The 14,895-nt window shown below is 39.6% G+C and overlaps 1 protein-coding gene across 4 annotated transcripts in view; it reads left to right on the forward strand.

Moving 5' to 3' along the window:
- Nucleotides 1–14,895, forward strand: part of KLF7 (KLF transcription factor 7) — a 456,278-nt gene that overhangs the window by 217,785 nt on the left and 223,598 nt on the right. The gene's annotated exons all lie outside the window — the stretch shown is intronic.

The following is a 14,895-nucleotide window of genomic DNA, read 5'->3' on the forward strand; positions in this document are numbered from 1 at the left end:
ACTGCTTACGAGGCTATATGGCGCTTCTTCCCAGGACAGGAGTGTGGCCAACTGCTTAACTATTCAGTTTGCTCGTTTTTAAAATGCAGCTGTAATATTATCCATGCTGACAGTTGTTCTGAGCATTCAGTGAGATAATACTTATAAAGCAATTAGTGCAGTGTCTGGCTAAGGTTAGCTTTTTAGCGGTTATTGCAGGTCTCCCGTTTTCACCTGGATGGAGAGCTCTACCTTGAAATTTCAGTGTCCTTGCCAAGTGCCACCAGACTCTCTCCGGAAGCTGCAGAGGTCTGATCCCATTGGTGAGCTATGGGAGAGAGATACAGTACCCCCCACAGATCTGCAAGATTCCCACCTTTGTCTTACTTCTGCTCATCCAGATCCATCCTCCATCTCCAGCAGCATATTCACTTTTTTGAGGAGATGGTAGTTCCCAAAAGGCATGTGCATAATCTTCTGTAGGAACCAGCAGTCCTGGTCTTTGAAGGGATGACTGGGAGCGTATTTTAAAAACAAGCAACAATTCCAATCATTAGAGCAATAAATATTGGTTGGCCTGGACTGGGTTCTTTCTTGTACATATGACAGGGAAAGGGGGGTGAAAGAAAAAAGTCACACCCTTTGCTTTAGCCTCTTCTGTGTGGGGAACTAGGGACGCTTTCCCAAGTGAAAGGAGCAATGCTACTTGTCCTGGGTGAGACACAATATGACAGTAACATGCCCCCAAATTCATAAATGTTGGAGGGAGTTGACAGCTGGTATTTTAAGGGGAGATGATTTAGTGGCTAATTTTATTTAACTTGCTTCCTTTGCCAAGATCAGCTGCTTCTTTGCCCTGTGCCATTAAGTCCCAGGGGGCCCATAGACAGCAATTTAGAAATCTATTCCCTTCCTGTGGCTAAGGTTCTCTCTACCACCATGGATTTTTCATAGAGAAAATAGAGAATCTAGAAACCATATAACCAGAGACATCTTTAATGTTTCATCAAAGGCTGTCCTATATGAGTATTTATTTATACTTAGCCCTGAGTGAAAGGCCCCAGGAGGCTACAGCCTGAGCAGATTTGGTTCAATATCTGCAAAGGAATTTAAATAAGCTTACCAATGAAGAAAACGTTCTACATGAAGACAAAAAGTGGGGCTTAATTCTGGTTGACCTTGGGACAAAGACAGGCTGGCAACCGTTCAACGTCAATGGCACAGCTAAGCAGCATGTACACATGCCTTTGTGAGTGTGGCTATGTGTAAATTGGGCCAGGCATGGAGGGAAGGAAGCTGTAACCTCATGCAGTCTCCATGGCTGCATTAGACTGAGAGGAGGAACTGATGTTTTTATAAGGGCAGATTTTAAAAATCAACACTTCAAAAATTTTTGACAATCTGGTTTAAATAAAATCATAACAGATGAATATGAAAATGATATTGCTGGAGATTAACAGTTGTATAATGGATATCCTGCTGTACAATTTATGAATAATGCATTATTATCTATTATCTTTAAATCTATCCAGAATTAACAGCTTTGCAGATTATTTAGTATCTACGATTTAAGGGATAAAATCAATACATATATGTTTTGATAATCAATGATAATCAATTCATTAAAAACAAACATCAAGCCAACTTCAGTGAAACACTTAGAGGTGTCCTTGTGCTGGTTTCTTTCCTAAACTGGCGCTACCATGCTGGGATGATGTCTTCATAATCTATTTCAATATTTGGAAAAAAAGGAAAAAAAAGAAAAAGAAAAAGAAGAAGAAAGCAAAGCCCTCCAGATCTAAGCAGGGGGAAAAAAAAAATCTTCTCCAGGAGTTTCAGTCTAAAGAAATAGAACTTTTTATTGTCCTTGGGGTTTTGCTGCTGCATCTCCTTGGCACTGTGGGTTGAACAATGATTGGTTTCCTTTGATAAAAAGTTCTACGGGAAAAGAACAGCTGAGTCAGAGAAGGTCACCAGGCCGTGTGACCCCGCAGTGCGGGTTTGGGCAGTGCTGGGGAGGAACACAAAGGAGGAGCAGCCACTGCCTTTGCTTCCTGCTGTCCCCAGGGAAAGCAGCTGGCCTGGAAAAGGTGGCTATCTGCTCCCCTCCCATTTGGAATAATCTCTATTTTCCCCCACTTCAACATGGATGACCAGGTAGAAAGGAGTTGAGCTTAGCTTACTGACAGTGTGAGAGTCAGGAGAGATTCCCCCACCCCCAAATCCTGTGCTATACCTCTTTGTCCTTGAGTTTGTCTTCTCAAGGTGACCATATACCCTAATTTCAGAGTTATTACGTTTTCCCTCTCCCTCCACCTTTCCTTCCCTCTTTCTTTCTCTGTAATGCTGAGCTTTTGGCAAATACAACAAATAGACAACCCATTTGCAGCCAAAATGCAGAATGTATGTGCATGTTGATTGTTTCTGATGAATGGATTGAAACTTCAGCTTCTCTGTGCCCTTGAGCAAAAAGAGCTGAACAAGTGGTGTGTTTCCACATTACATATTGTCGAAATAACTAATTCCTCAGTTGCAGGATATTGTCATATATTGGATTCTGGGGTTGTAGCTCAATTCACTCTCCTTCATAACCATTGCACATACTCTCCTGACCGTGTGTTACAGCTTTTTGTTTAGACCGATAGCTGGTTTCACAGGGGTTAGAGGCTTGTGTTTGAGAAATGTGTTTTGCATCGATTAAAATTTCTTAAAGGACACGCTTCAATTGAATGACAGGCTATTTTTAAATTATTTACGAGCCCGACATTTTACTCAAAGCAAATTGTCAACTAAATCTAGTTATCATTTAATCTGCTGGACCCGTTCCCTCTGAGCATACCACCCACCAAAAAGATTATCCCCTCAATTTATTGCTTTAGCGATTCAATAGACACTTTTTGGCACCCCCCTCTTAGTACTAAATGGTGATAGGAAGGCATTGGTGAAATTTGGGGAACATTTGTTTCCAGAATTTCCCCAGACACAATTTTTCAATTGCATTATTGAGGAAGGGCATGATGTGAAGGCTTTTTCTGGATTTAATTTCTACTATAATCATTCTATTGATACTATAGAAAAATTAGAGATTACTTTTCCACTTACCTTTTCCCCTTGTTACTAATAATATAAGTTGACATTGTTATCTTTGTAATCTTCTGTCATGTACGAATTGCTATTAAATATCATTAACACAGTTCCAGCCTCTTCTCCATCTCACTGCTTTTGCACTTTGATTCCCTCTGACTAGGACATTCTTCCCACTGAATTTTGCTTGGCTCTGTCCTTATTATCTTTCAGGTCTTAGTTCAAGTATCAACTCCTCTGGGGGTCTTCCTAGGCCACCATATCTAATGTTGCTTGCTTTCCTTAACACCATTCCAGTGGCCATCCATTACCATGTTACCTATTTAATGTCACTTATCTAAAATGCTCCTTTTTATTACCCTACATAATTACTGTTTGCTTCTCTCAATAGAAGGTAAGCTCCATGAAAGCAAGGATCTCATTTTCTTGTTTATTACTGTTTCCCAGTGCCTATAACAGTGCCTGGGATATAGTAGGCACTCAGTAAATATTTGTCACACAAATGAATGGATAAGTGCCTGACTGTAGTCGGGAGACCTAGCTACATTTCTGCCTGTACTTTTGGCTTTTTGCGTAACTCTGGACCAACCACTTTCCCTTTGGATCCATTGATTTTCTGCAAACCCATAAAACTATAGGTTTCAGGATCAAAGATATCTTAAAGATGACATAGTCTTGAGGAAATGGAAGCCCAGAGAAGTTGAATCACCCAACTAGTAAGTAACAAACATTAAGTAACAAACATGGGGTTTAAACCAGGTCTCCAGTTTCCTTAGAGCATTGATTTTCAACCAGGGCAGTTTAGCCCCTAGGTGACATCTAGCAATATCTGGAGACATTTTTGGGTAACTTGGTGGGGATGGAGTGATGTATGTTACTAGCATTTAGTGAATAGAGGTCAGTGATGCTGCTAAACATCTTACAAAGCACCAGATAATGCCCCACGACAAAGAATTATCCAGCCCAAAATGTCAGTAGTGCCAAAGTTGAGAAACCCTGCTACATACAGCAATAATGAAACTTCTCCCTTCTGTTTGAGGATGAATGAGATAAGATCCATAGAGAGATGGGTTTTTATAGTTTTTTTAATACCGAATTATCAGTTGGCATTTTTTTGCAACTAAGTTTTAAAATTTTTCAAAATATAAGTAGCCTTACTATTTTTTGATTATAGAAATAATGCATACTTATTGTAAAAGAATACAGTAAAACACAAAGTTATTGAGAAGAAAGAGAAAATCATTCATAATCCTACCACATGTAGATTAACATATAAGCATGTTGGTGTGTATTTTTCAAGACTTTTTTTCTATGCATACGTACATACAGATACACACTTTTTGACAAAAATGGAATAAAGTGTTTAATATACGCTATTTTATAATTTGCTTTTTTCACTCGACAAGATTTTGTGGGTATCCTATACATCTATAAATATGAAGCTATATTGTTATTTCTAAAGATTTCATAATATTTTGCTGTATGGATGATCTAAAATGTGTTTTACCAATCTCTTATTGATGAGGATTTAGGTTGTTTTTGATGTTTTAATATTATAGACAATCTTACAGTGAATATCCTTGTTCATTCATTCTTTGTTCATGCTCAATTACTTCCTTAGGTTAACCTAGTAGAGTGAGATTGCTGGGGCAAAGGAAATGTGACATATTTTGCCAAGTTGCCTGCCTGAAGGTTTGCCTGATTACTAATGGGAACCAAATAATTAGAAATCTTAGTATGCTGGAATTCTCCGTGCCACCTCACTTTCAAATGAGATAGAATTCACAAGGCAAAAAATTATATTAGGCTTATTTCTTATCCTTTATGCGTTAGTATAAAAAATATTCATTCTCATCTACACTCATTTAAATTTAATTTGGGAAAAAATTATTTCAGAAAAATGAAAGGAACATTCACTGAGTCCTACTATGTGCCGTGCCACTATATACTAGGAACTTATTTTCTTCCAACAACCTACTTGTGTGTTAGGCAGTCTCTTCTGACTTGCAGATGGGAACACCGGGAATCAGATACTCCCACTCAAGAACACAAACCTTATACCTGGCAGAATCAGCATTTGAATGTAGTCCTTGCCTTTAAGAAGTTTATAGTCTACTCTAGGGCAGAATGTGCCAGGGACACTCTCTATATCAATGCCATGTATGATGAGATTAATGTTCAAATTATGACCATGAGTATCTTAAGATTTTATACCCGTAAAGAAATAATCAACTATAGTCAGGATATTGTACTTACCAAAGCAGGAAAGTAGATTAATATGTATTTGAAAAATACTTTCAGTAAATAATGCTGAAAATACAGAGATGTCCAATCCCTCCTTAGGAACCAAAAAAACTTATCATTTAATTGAAGTTTGTATTTGATAAGTTCTTTATTTCAAAAGACCTCAGGGGCTTCCCTGGTGGCGCAGTAGTTGAGAATCTGCCTGCCAATGCAGGGGACACGGGTTCGAGCCCTGGTCTGGGAAGATCCCACATGCCGTGGAGCAACTAGTCCCGTGAACCACAATTACTGAGCCTGCGCATCTGGAGCCTGTGCTCTGCAACGAGAGGCCGTGATAGTGAGAGGCCCGCGCACCGCGATGAGGAGTGGCCCCCACTTGCCGCAACTAGAGAAAGCCCTCGCATAGAAACGAAGAGCCAACACAGCCATAAATAAATAAATAAATAAATTAAATTAAATAAAAAAGACCTCAGGATACTTACCAATCATTGACATACAAGACATACTGCTCAAGTCAATACCTACATCATAAATATAATTTCTTTCAGAATGCTGAGAAGCCAAGAAGAAGATCTTTGAGAGAATATTGGGAAGCTCTCTTGTCTAAACAGTTTCTTATGTCCTTTTATCCCCCCTCATCAGAATTCTTGTCTTCTCCTCAAGGAGAAAAAATTGGGCAGGGCCCCGGCCAAGAGAGTGCAGACAGTTAGTTTCAGAGTGAGATTTGCAAGATGGGAGAAAACCCGTCTGGGAAAAAATATCTTTCCATTGGCCTTTGTGGCTTGAAACCCTGCTTTATCTCATGACTCTGCAATCCACTTCTGGGTAATTCATTAGGGAAACACTCAAAGATGTACCAGTGTATTAATTACCACACTGTTTTAAAATAGTGAACTATTAGTAACAGAGTAAATGATCATAACTAGGGGATAAATATAAACTATGACATACATACTATGGAATAATATGCAACAGTTAACAGGATCTGTTCTGGATATGAGTCTTTTGTTAAATACTGGGTTGGCAAAAAATTCGTTTGTTTGGGTTTTCTGCAAGATGTTATGGAAAAACCCGAACAAACTTTTTAGCTGACCCAGTACATTTCTTGTAAGTATGTTTTGTGGCTTGCCTTTTCACTCTCTTAATGGTGCCTTTTGATAAACAGAAATTTAAAGTACTTTAATTTATCACTTTATACTTAGAGCTTTTTATATCCTGTATATGAAATCTTTTCACTCGGCATGGTCATTAAGATATTATTCTTTGTTTTCTTAAAAAAAATTATTGTTTTACTTTTCAAAGTGAAATCTACAGTCTATCTAGAATTTATTTTTGATTATGATGTGAGGTAGGGGTTAAAATGTATATTTTTCCATATGAATATCCTTTTGACCCAACATGATTTACTGTAGAAACATTTTTTCCCCACTTTTTATCACTTCCAGCTTTATTTCAAATCAAGTGATTGTATATGTGTGGAATTTCTGTTCTTTTCTATTGATCTATTTGTTTATCCTTATGCCAATACACATTGTCTTAATTAACTGAAGCTTTAAAATAGGCAAAAGACTTGAATGAAATCTTCATAAAAGTGGATATCCAAATGTCCAATAAACTTATTAGAAAGTGCTCACTCTTATTAATATTCAGGGAAAAGTTATATTAAAACCATAATGAGATACCACTACTTATCTGCCAGGATGGTTAGAATGAAAATAACAAGACTGACAAAAAAATACCAAATGTTGATGAGGATGTGGAACAACTGAAACTCTCATATACTTCTGAATATACATTGGTGCAATCATTTTCAAAATGTGTTTGGCAGTATCTACCAAGCTGAATATATGTATATTTTATCATTTAACAATTTCATTCCTAGACACATACTCAACAGAAATGCTTACATACACATGCCAAAATACATATACATACATACATATGTATAAGAGAGTGGGTGGCAAATGTATTCATAATAGCACTCCCCCCCCCAAACAAATGTCCGTCAGTGGTAGAATGAGTAAATGATATCTGTTATATTCAATCAATGAAAATGAACAAACTCTTGCTACCATACAAAATATGGATGGCTCTTACAAGGATATTATTGAAAGAAAGTAGGCACAAAAGAACACACTCTCTGTAATTCCATTGACATAAAGTACACAAACAGGCAAAACTAATATAAGATGATACATTTAGGTTAGCGACTGGGGCCTAGAAACAGGGAGAGGACATAGGCAGGATTCTTTGGTGATAGTAATATTCTATTTCTTGATTTTGGTGCTAGTTACTGGGGGAATGTTCACCTTGCGAAAATTCTTTGAGCTATACACTAATGACTTGTGCCTTTCTCTTAGTGATATTATGTTCAATAAATATTTATTTTTAAAATGAATCAGATATTTATATATTGTTGAGTACAAATTACTGAAATCTATGTGTGTGTGTATATATATATTTAGCACTTTTATATAGTCCCCACAAAATAATACCTTATATTCTTTATGAACATATACATAAGTGCATATATATATCTAGGGAGGGTATTAGATGTTCAGCATATTTTGGTTCTTTAGAATCAAAATGATTTTACTGGTCTCTATTCTCACAGTTCTGCTCGCATCAGTGTTGTGATCAAATTGGAGATGAGATCATTGGGTATATCCAGGTTTCCTAAGAGAGGGACTCTTAGCAAAAGGGGTGATCAGGAAACTCCCATTTTCCTAGCACTAAATGGAGTGGAAATTATAAGTTGACCAAAAATTGAAGGATCCTGGAGTACCAGTTGATCATGAATAATCTCAGGCATTGTACAAACTACTTTAACACTTGCTATCAACTTTAACCAAAAAAAAACCAAAAAACAAAAAAACCCATTGAAGATCAAGTATTCAAAAAGGCATCTATAAAGAGAAGCAACCAAATTCTAAAAAAAAAAATGGGTGCTCTTTTACAAACAACTAGAGGAAATTCAATCGTACCAATTTTTAGGTAGTTTGGGAGAATAAACATAGGACCAACATATATATATTTGAGAACTATAGAAAATGAAAATTAACTATAAAAAAGGTGAAAGTCAGGACAGCCAACTGAGAAGGATTCTCTGTGCATCTGTCTCCAGCTTCAGGAGGGTAAATGAGAACAAATGCAATTTGACTCTTTAAATGGGGTTTTGGATAACAACAAAGCCAGGAGTCCTACTGAAGCTTCCTGTGGATTTGGCCCCTGGGAAGGCAGGTAAGGTCAGCGAGGGATCTCCCCATAGTTAGACAGTGCCTTCTCTTGGGGAGCTTTGGGGCCTGTGGCTCCTAGGAGTTCTAGGATGTATGGCAGCAGAGGAAAAATGGGATCCAGGAGTATTAGGAGAAGCCCTTTTATGCTGGGGTGGAGGGAGGTCAGAAGGGACATTAGCTCATCTGTCATTTCTTTTGATTTTTGGAGGAGAATATAGTCAGTGATATTAGTAAGTAATTAAAAATAAATCCCTCTATTAATGTAAAGGCTAGATTGGCTCTTTAGCCTTGGACGGTAGATGCCTTGTATTAAATGTTTATACTGGAGAAAGGGCCATCTTGTGTTCTGGATGACAGACCTGCAGAGGGTAATAATGCCTTAGAGTTCATGAGTTCTCAGCCCAAGCTGTCTATTAGATTCACCCCAAGGACTTTTACAGCATTGAAACTGAATCTCAGGGGTAAGGGCCAGATATTTATATTTTTTAAATGTCCCCAATGGATTCTGATGCCTGATGTGGGTTGGGAACCACTGATTTATTCGGTCCATTGATTTTCATCTCTCTAGGACTCTGTGGCCTGCCACAGAAGTTTCAACGGAGACACCCCACTTGATTCTGCTTTAAGGTTTCATAATTTGAAGAAAGTGTTCTATTTCTAAAGGCTAAAATATTTAGGACCACTGATGTAGGCTAATGAGCTTCTAGACTTTCCTCTCCCTTCACCTGAATTTGTCAGGTTGATCATTTGGCAGTAATCTCGTGACGAGATTGAAATACGTAACAGCCATCTCAGGTTGGACTCTCCAGAAACAGATACTGAGCTGGAGTTTCCAGAGCAATATGCTCACTGGGTTCAACACCTGTAGAGGGGAGGAACCGGGAGCAGATTGGGCAGAGGAAGAAGCCCAACTGTGATGCAGGCCCAAAAGGCCTGGGCCAATTTCACCAGGAGTGTTGGAGTGAATAGTGCCCATTGGAGTCGTGCTCAAGTGGGCAGCTGTCTCAGGCAAGGGTTGTGGGCTGTTGGGAAAGAGCGTGACCTCAGGGAGGAGGGTCTCTGCAGCTGAGGCAGACACCAAAACAGCTGACAGCTGGCACACGACTGCTGCCAGCTATCCCATCAAATCCTCCCTTGAAGGAGAAGCTGGGCAGCACATCTGTGGCTCTACAAGACAGGTATGGAAATTTTGGGAGGTAGGGAAGGCCTGTGGACTGATAATCTCTGACTCAAGAAGAGGAAGGTACTCACAAGGGCAGCACAAGCATCGTAAACCAGGCTCATGGCGATGGGACCTGGGAAAGGCTCCTGTAGGAACAAAGAGAGGTGATGTGAGTTGGAGAAGAAACAGCGCACCTCTCCGCTTCTTGGGACACCTCACATGGTAGACCTCCTGTCCCTAGCTTCCTCTTGAGGATAAAAAGGAAATTTTAGGACTGGGGTGGGGTTAGATAACATTCCAGAGGATGTGGTTGGTAACCTCTATCTCTAGGATTAGACTAACTTTAGTATATAGGAACTTTGATTGTTGCACATCAGATTCAGTCTGCATTTATCAATCCCCTCGCATAGGCTACCCTCTGTGTTAGGTATTTTTGTGCACAGTCCCACCCGCCCATATTCTCATCTTAATCAGGCTGTCATGAAAATTACCGTTGGAGTGACTGTCTTTTCATTTTTCAACTTACCTACTTGTTTATTTAAAAACTAAATGTAGAAGACAGAGTTTTTCTGAAATGAAAACAGTAGAATCCCTAGAATCTTGTTACTAACGTGCCGTATCTTGTTCTCATTGTGTTTAAAAGATAGACTGTTATCAACACATTAATTATAATTGTAAGATAAACCTTTATGAGCAGAAATGCCTTTAGCTATGTTTTAATTTTAAGAGATGTAGCACAGCCCTTTTACAGTGGTTGAGTACATTAGATCGAGAACAGTGAACAAGATTGGTGGTTTATATCAACCTCCAATGACCAACATAGATTAGAAAAATAAACACACACTGTTTTCTACTACAAACCACAACATATGTAGTTTCCCATAGTGAACATTTATAGTTTCAAAGCCATAACAGTTCTTAGAACTCTTAAAACAAACTTTTTAATATCACAAGAAATCTCTTTGCAGTAAGAAATAGGTTTAGGCAGAAACTTTAAGATAAGTACAGACATTGGATTGATGCAGCTTACATTATGGTAACTGGTATGTAAATATTCAATAATAATTTTCTTAACCATTTATCAAGATGTAATTTCTAACTGAAAGATTTGTCTACTCAAACTACCTGTGTTGACTGCCTCCCAAGCTTTCAAGTTTTCTCATTAATCTGCTCACTGAAGCTTGTAACTTCTGGCTTCAGTTATCATTTCTAGCCAGAGGTAGGTAAAAAATATGGAGCCTATTAATTCCTGTTGCCACACTAACTAGATTTTAGGTTTTGAACAAGCTATCTGTTATGCATATTCTCATTAGGCACAAGCATAGACATTAGAACAGGCCCTGAGGCAGTGGCCTTAGACAGGGGCAGATGCTACAAATGGCGTGTGAGTGGATGGACACCCCCAAACCCAACCGCCATCCTGTGTTTCTGATAAGCAGTGTAAAGAGAGGGTCAGGACCAGAGCTGGACAGATGGTGGCAAATGTGAATGAGGGAGGGACTTGTCTAGAGTTATTTCAGGTGTCCCTGGGCCACCCCAGTCCTTTGACCTCCAAATTATGTGCAGTATACAGTATGAAAGGGAGGCTGGTCATCAGGGATGATATCTTTTGTTCATAAATGAAGGCTAGAGCCGGCAGGCACGTGGAGACATTATGAATTTCATGGGCCCCGTGCCCGCCTCTGTGAGGGTCTGAGGCAGCCATGTGTAGAGGTGCTGTCCAGATGCAGTTTCAGAGTTCTGAGTTCCGAGTCTCAGTTCCACAAATTCAACATATCAGGAGCAGTGCCACCTCCTCTACTTGACAGTGAATCTAGCCCCTTCGCCTCTGTAGGAAAAACAGGTAAGAGGTACTCCTCAGGGACATAGGTGAAGCGTAGCATCTGGTGGAAGAGTTCATCATCATAATGGCTGTTTGAAAAGATTCTTTCAATAATTAAGGTGGGGGGAAAAGTGGGTAGCTTCTATGGATCTAGCATTCTGTTGAACCTGCTACTCTAGGAACTGAAAGACCTCAGAGGGAGACACACGAAGAGGTTAGGAAGGGGCTGAGATTAATGCTCACCCACCATGTCACTTCATTATCAAAATCTCTTGAGGGGAAAGCCTTCAAGTCCCCCGCTTCCATTTCACATCTTATCTCTAAAACAGTCTCCTTTTGGGGCTGGCCCTTTAACATCTGTTGCGACATGCCACTGAGTGTACAAAAAACAGCCTGAGAAGCCTCCTTCAGACCTTGAGGAATCTATTTAATTTGTGATGGTTTGCATTTTGTTTGTGGAAGGAACAAAAACACCACAAGCCCTAGAAAATAACTACTTCATTGCATATTATAATTTATTCCACCAGGAGGTTGGAAGTATGCCTCCAAATTGCCCTAGCACAATCTTTGAGGATCTGGTGGTTCATACTAGCAAATCTGAAGTCAGTGGAAAATTTCCACACGAGAGAATTATATAGCATTGGATCCTTTAAAACGACAACACGTGCACATAGCCCCCCACACCCCCAACCCCCCATCCTCACCCCCGGCATTTCTGAATGTCTGGAAACCCTGATCAGGAATTTGAAGAGCAGTCAGGATATATTGCTCAATTGTGTTCCAAAGTATTTATGCAGTGTATGTTTTAATACTAAAAAAAATGATTTGGTTAGACTTAGCAGGCTCAGCCTCATTCTCTGAGAGGAGTTCTTAATTGCTGCCATAAAAAATGTCCTGATTTAAATCATAAGATAGTATACAGGGGGTTGATGGCTTGGATTCGTTTTGAAAGTTAGGTAAATAGTGTAGCATGTGGTTATAACCCATTGCTGGTTTCTATAAAATAGCTAATGGGAAAGAACCAATCTTTCTTTTTTTGTTTTGTTCTTTCTTCCCTTCTCTCTTTTGTCCCTTCTTCTTTTCTTTGTTGCTTAAACAATCATAAGTAAGATTAACAGTTTGCAAAAGCCACTCTCTTTAGATATTTTATCTATTCTTGCTGTCAGATAGCAACTGCATACATCTCATTTTGACCCCAAATGCCTTGAAATCTGGAAACAGATGGTGGGTAGAAAACTAGAAAGGTGCTGATTTTCAATGTCTGGTCTTGCTGTTCTGATCATCTCAGGGCTACAGTACATGGTCCAATGCTTTCCCTTAACAGTTATCCTGGCTTGGAATTGCTCTCCCCACTTGGACCCATTTTCATCTAGATAGAGCCTTTTCTTCCTTCAGAGCCATATTTTCCATTCTTATGGGAACCTAAATGCAGGCAAGGAGAGGTAGGAAATGGAGAGTTATAGGATGGACCCTGGGCTGGGCTTGGCAAAAAGGGTGACCGGTCGGGCTTCCCTGGTGGCACAGTGGTTGAGAGTCCGCCTGCCAATTCAGGGGACGCGGGTTCGTGCCCTGGTCTGGGAAGATCCCACATGCCGCGGAGCGGCTGGGCCCGTGACCCATGGCCACTGAGCCTGCGTGTCCGGAGCCTGTGGGGAGAGGCCGCAACGGTGAGAGGCCCGCGTACCGAAAAAAAAAAAGAAAAGGGTGACAGGTCAGTGGAGGCTGTAGGGATGGGGAGACCATCAATCCTAATCACAGTTATGATTGTGGGGGTGGGAAAGGGACTTGTGGGACTGGAAGAATCCCAGTTCAAACTGGGCCAACCAGTCAGTTAAGGGAGGGCCCTCAGCAGAAGATGCCATGTAGCAAGCCACTATTTATACCAGGGGTGCTTGGGAACATAATGGAAGTCTCCACATTAAAACCCCACATCCAAACCACCAGCAAGTCCTATTGGCTACTCCCCAAAGATATTTAAAATCTAATATTCTCGCCACCTCTGCCACTAACACCTGGTCAGAGTCACTACCTTCTCTTACTAATCATCAGGGAAATGCAAATCAAAACCACAATGAGATATCACCTCACACCTGTTATAACGAACATTATCAAAAAGACAAGAAATAACAAGTACTGGCAAAGATGTGGAAAAAAGGAAACGCAGGGCACTGTTGATAGGAAAGTAAATTGGTGCAGCCACTATGGAAAACTCTATGAAGGGCTTCTCAAAAAAATAAAAATAGGACTACCATATGATCCAGCAATTCCACTTCTGGGTATTTATCCAAAGAAAATAAAAACACGACTTTGAAAAGTTATATGCACCCCTATGTTCATTGCAGCATTATTTACAATAACCAATATATGGAAGCAACCTAAATGTCCATCAACAGATGAATGGATAAGGACGATGTAATATAAATAGATAGATAGATAGGTATAGATACACATACAGTGGAATATAACCATAAAAAAGAATGAAACCTTGCCATTTGCAATGACATGGATGGAACTTGAGGGTAATATACTAAGTGCAATAAGTCATACAGAGAAAGACAAATACTGTATGATTTCACTTCTATGTGAAATCTAAAAAATAAATGAACAAATGAAACAAAACAAAACTCATTGATATAGAGAACAGGTTGGTGGTTGCCAAAGGGGAGGGGTGTTGGGGGAGTGGGTGAAATGAATGAAGAGGATCAAGAGGTACAAACTTCCAGTTATAAAATAAATAAGTGGGCTTCCCTGGTGGCGCAGTGGTTGAGAGTCCGCCTGCCGATGCAGGGGACACGGGTTCGTGCCCCGGTCCAGGAAGATCCCACATGCCACAGAGTGGCTGGGCCCGTGAGCCATGGCCGCTGAGCCTGCGCGTCCGGAGCCTGTGGTCCGCAACGGGAGAGGCCACAACAGTGAGAGGCCCGCGTACCACAAAAAAAAATAATAATAATAAAATAAAATAAATAAGTCATGGGGGTGTAAAACATAGCATGGTGACTACGGTTAATATTATATTATATATTCAAAAGTTGCTAAGAGAGTAGATCTTAAAAGTACTCATCACAAGAAAAAAAAATTGTAACTTAATGTGGTGATGGACGGTAACTAGACTTATTGTGGCGATCATTTCACAGTGTATACAAATATTGAATCATTATGTTATACACCTGAAACTAATACAGTGTCACATGTCAATTATACCTCAACAATAAAAAAATTTTTAAATTAGTTTTTATTGGAGTATAGTTGATGTACAGTGCTGTGTTAGTTTCTGCTGTACAGCAAAGTGAATCAGTTACACATATACATATATCCAGTCTTTTTTAGATTCTATTCCCATATAGGTCATTACAGAGTATTGAATAGAG

Source organism: Mesoplodon mirus (genome assembly GCF_964341445.2).
Source record: "Mesoplodon mirus genome assembly, chromosome: 8".
Classification (NCBI taxonomy): domain Eukaryota; kingdom Metazoa; phylum Chordata; class Mammalia; order Artiodactyla; family Ziphiidae; genus Mesoplodon; species Mesoplodon mirus.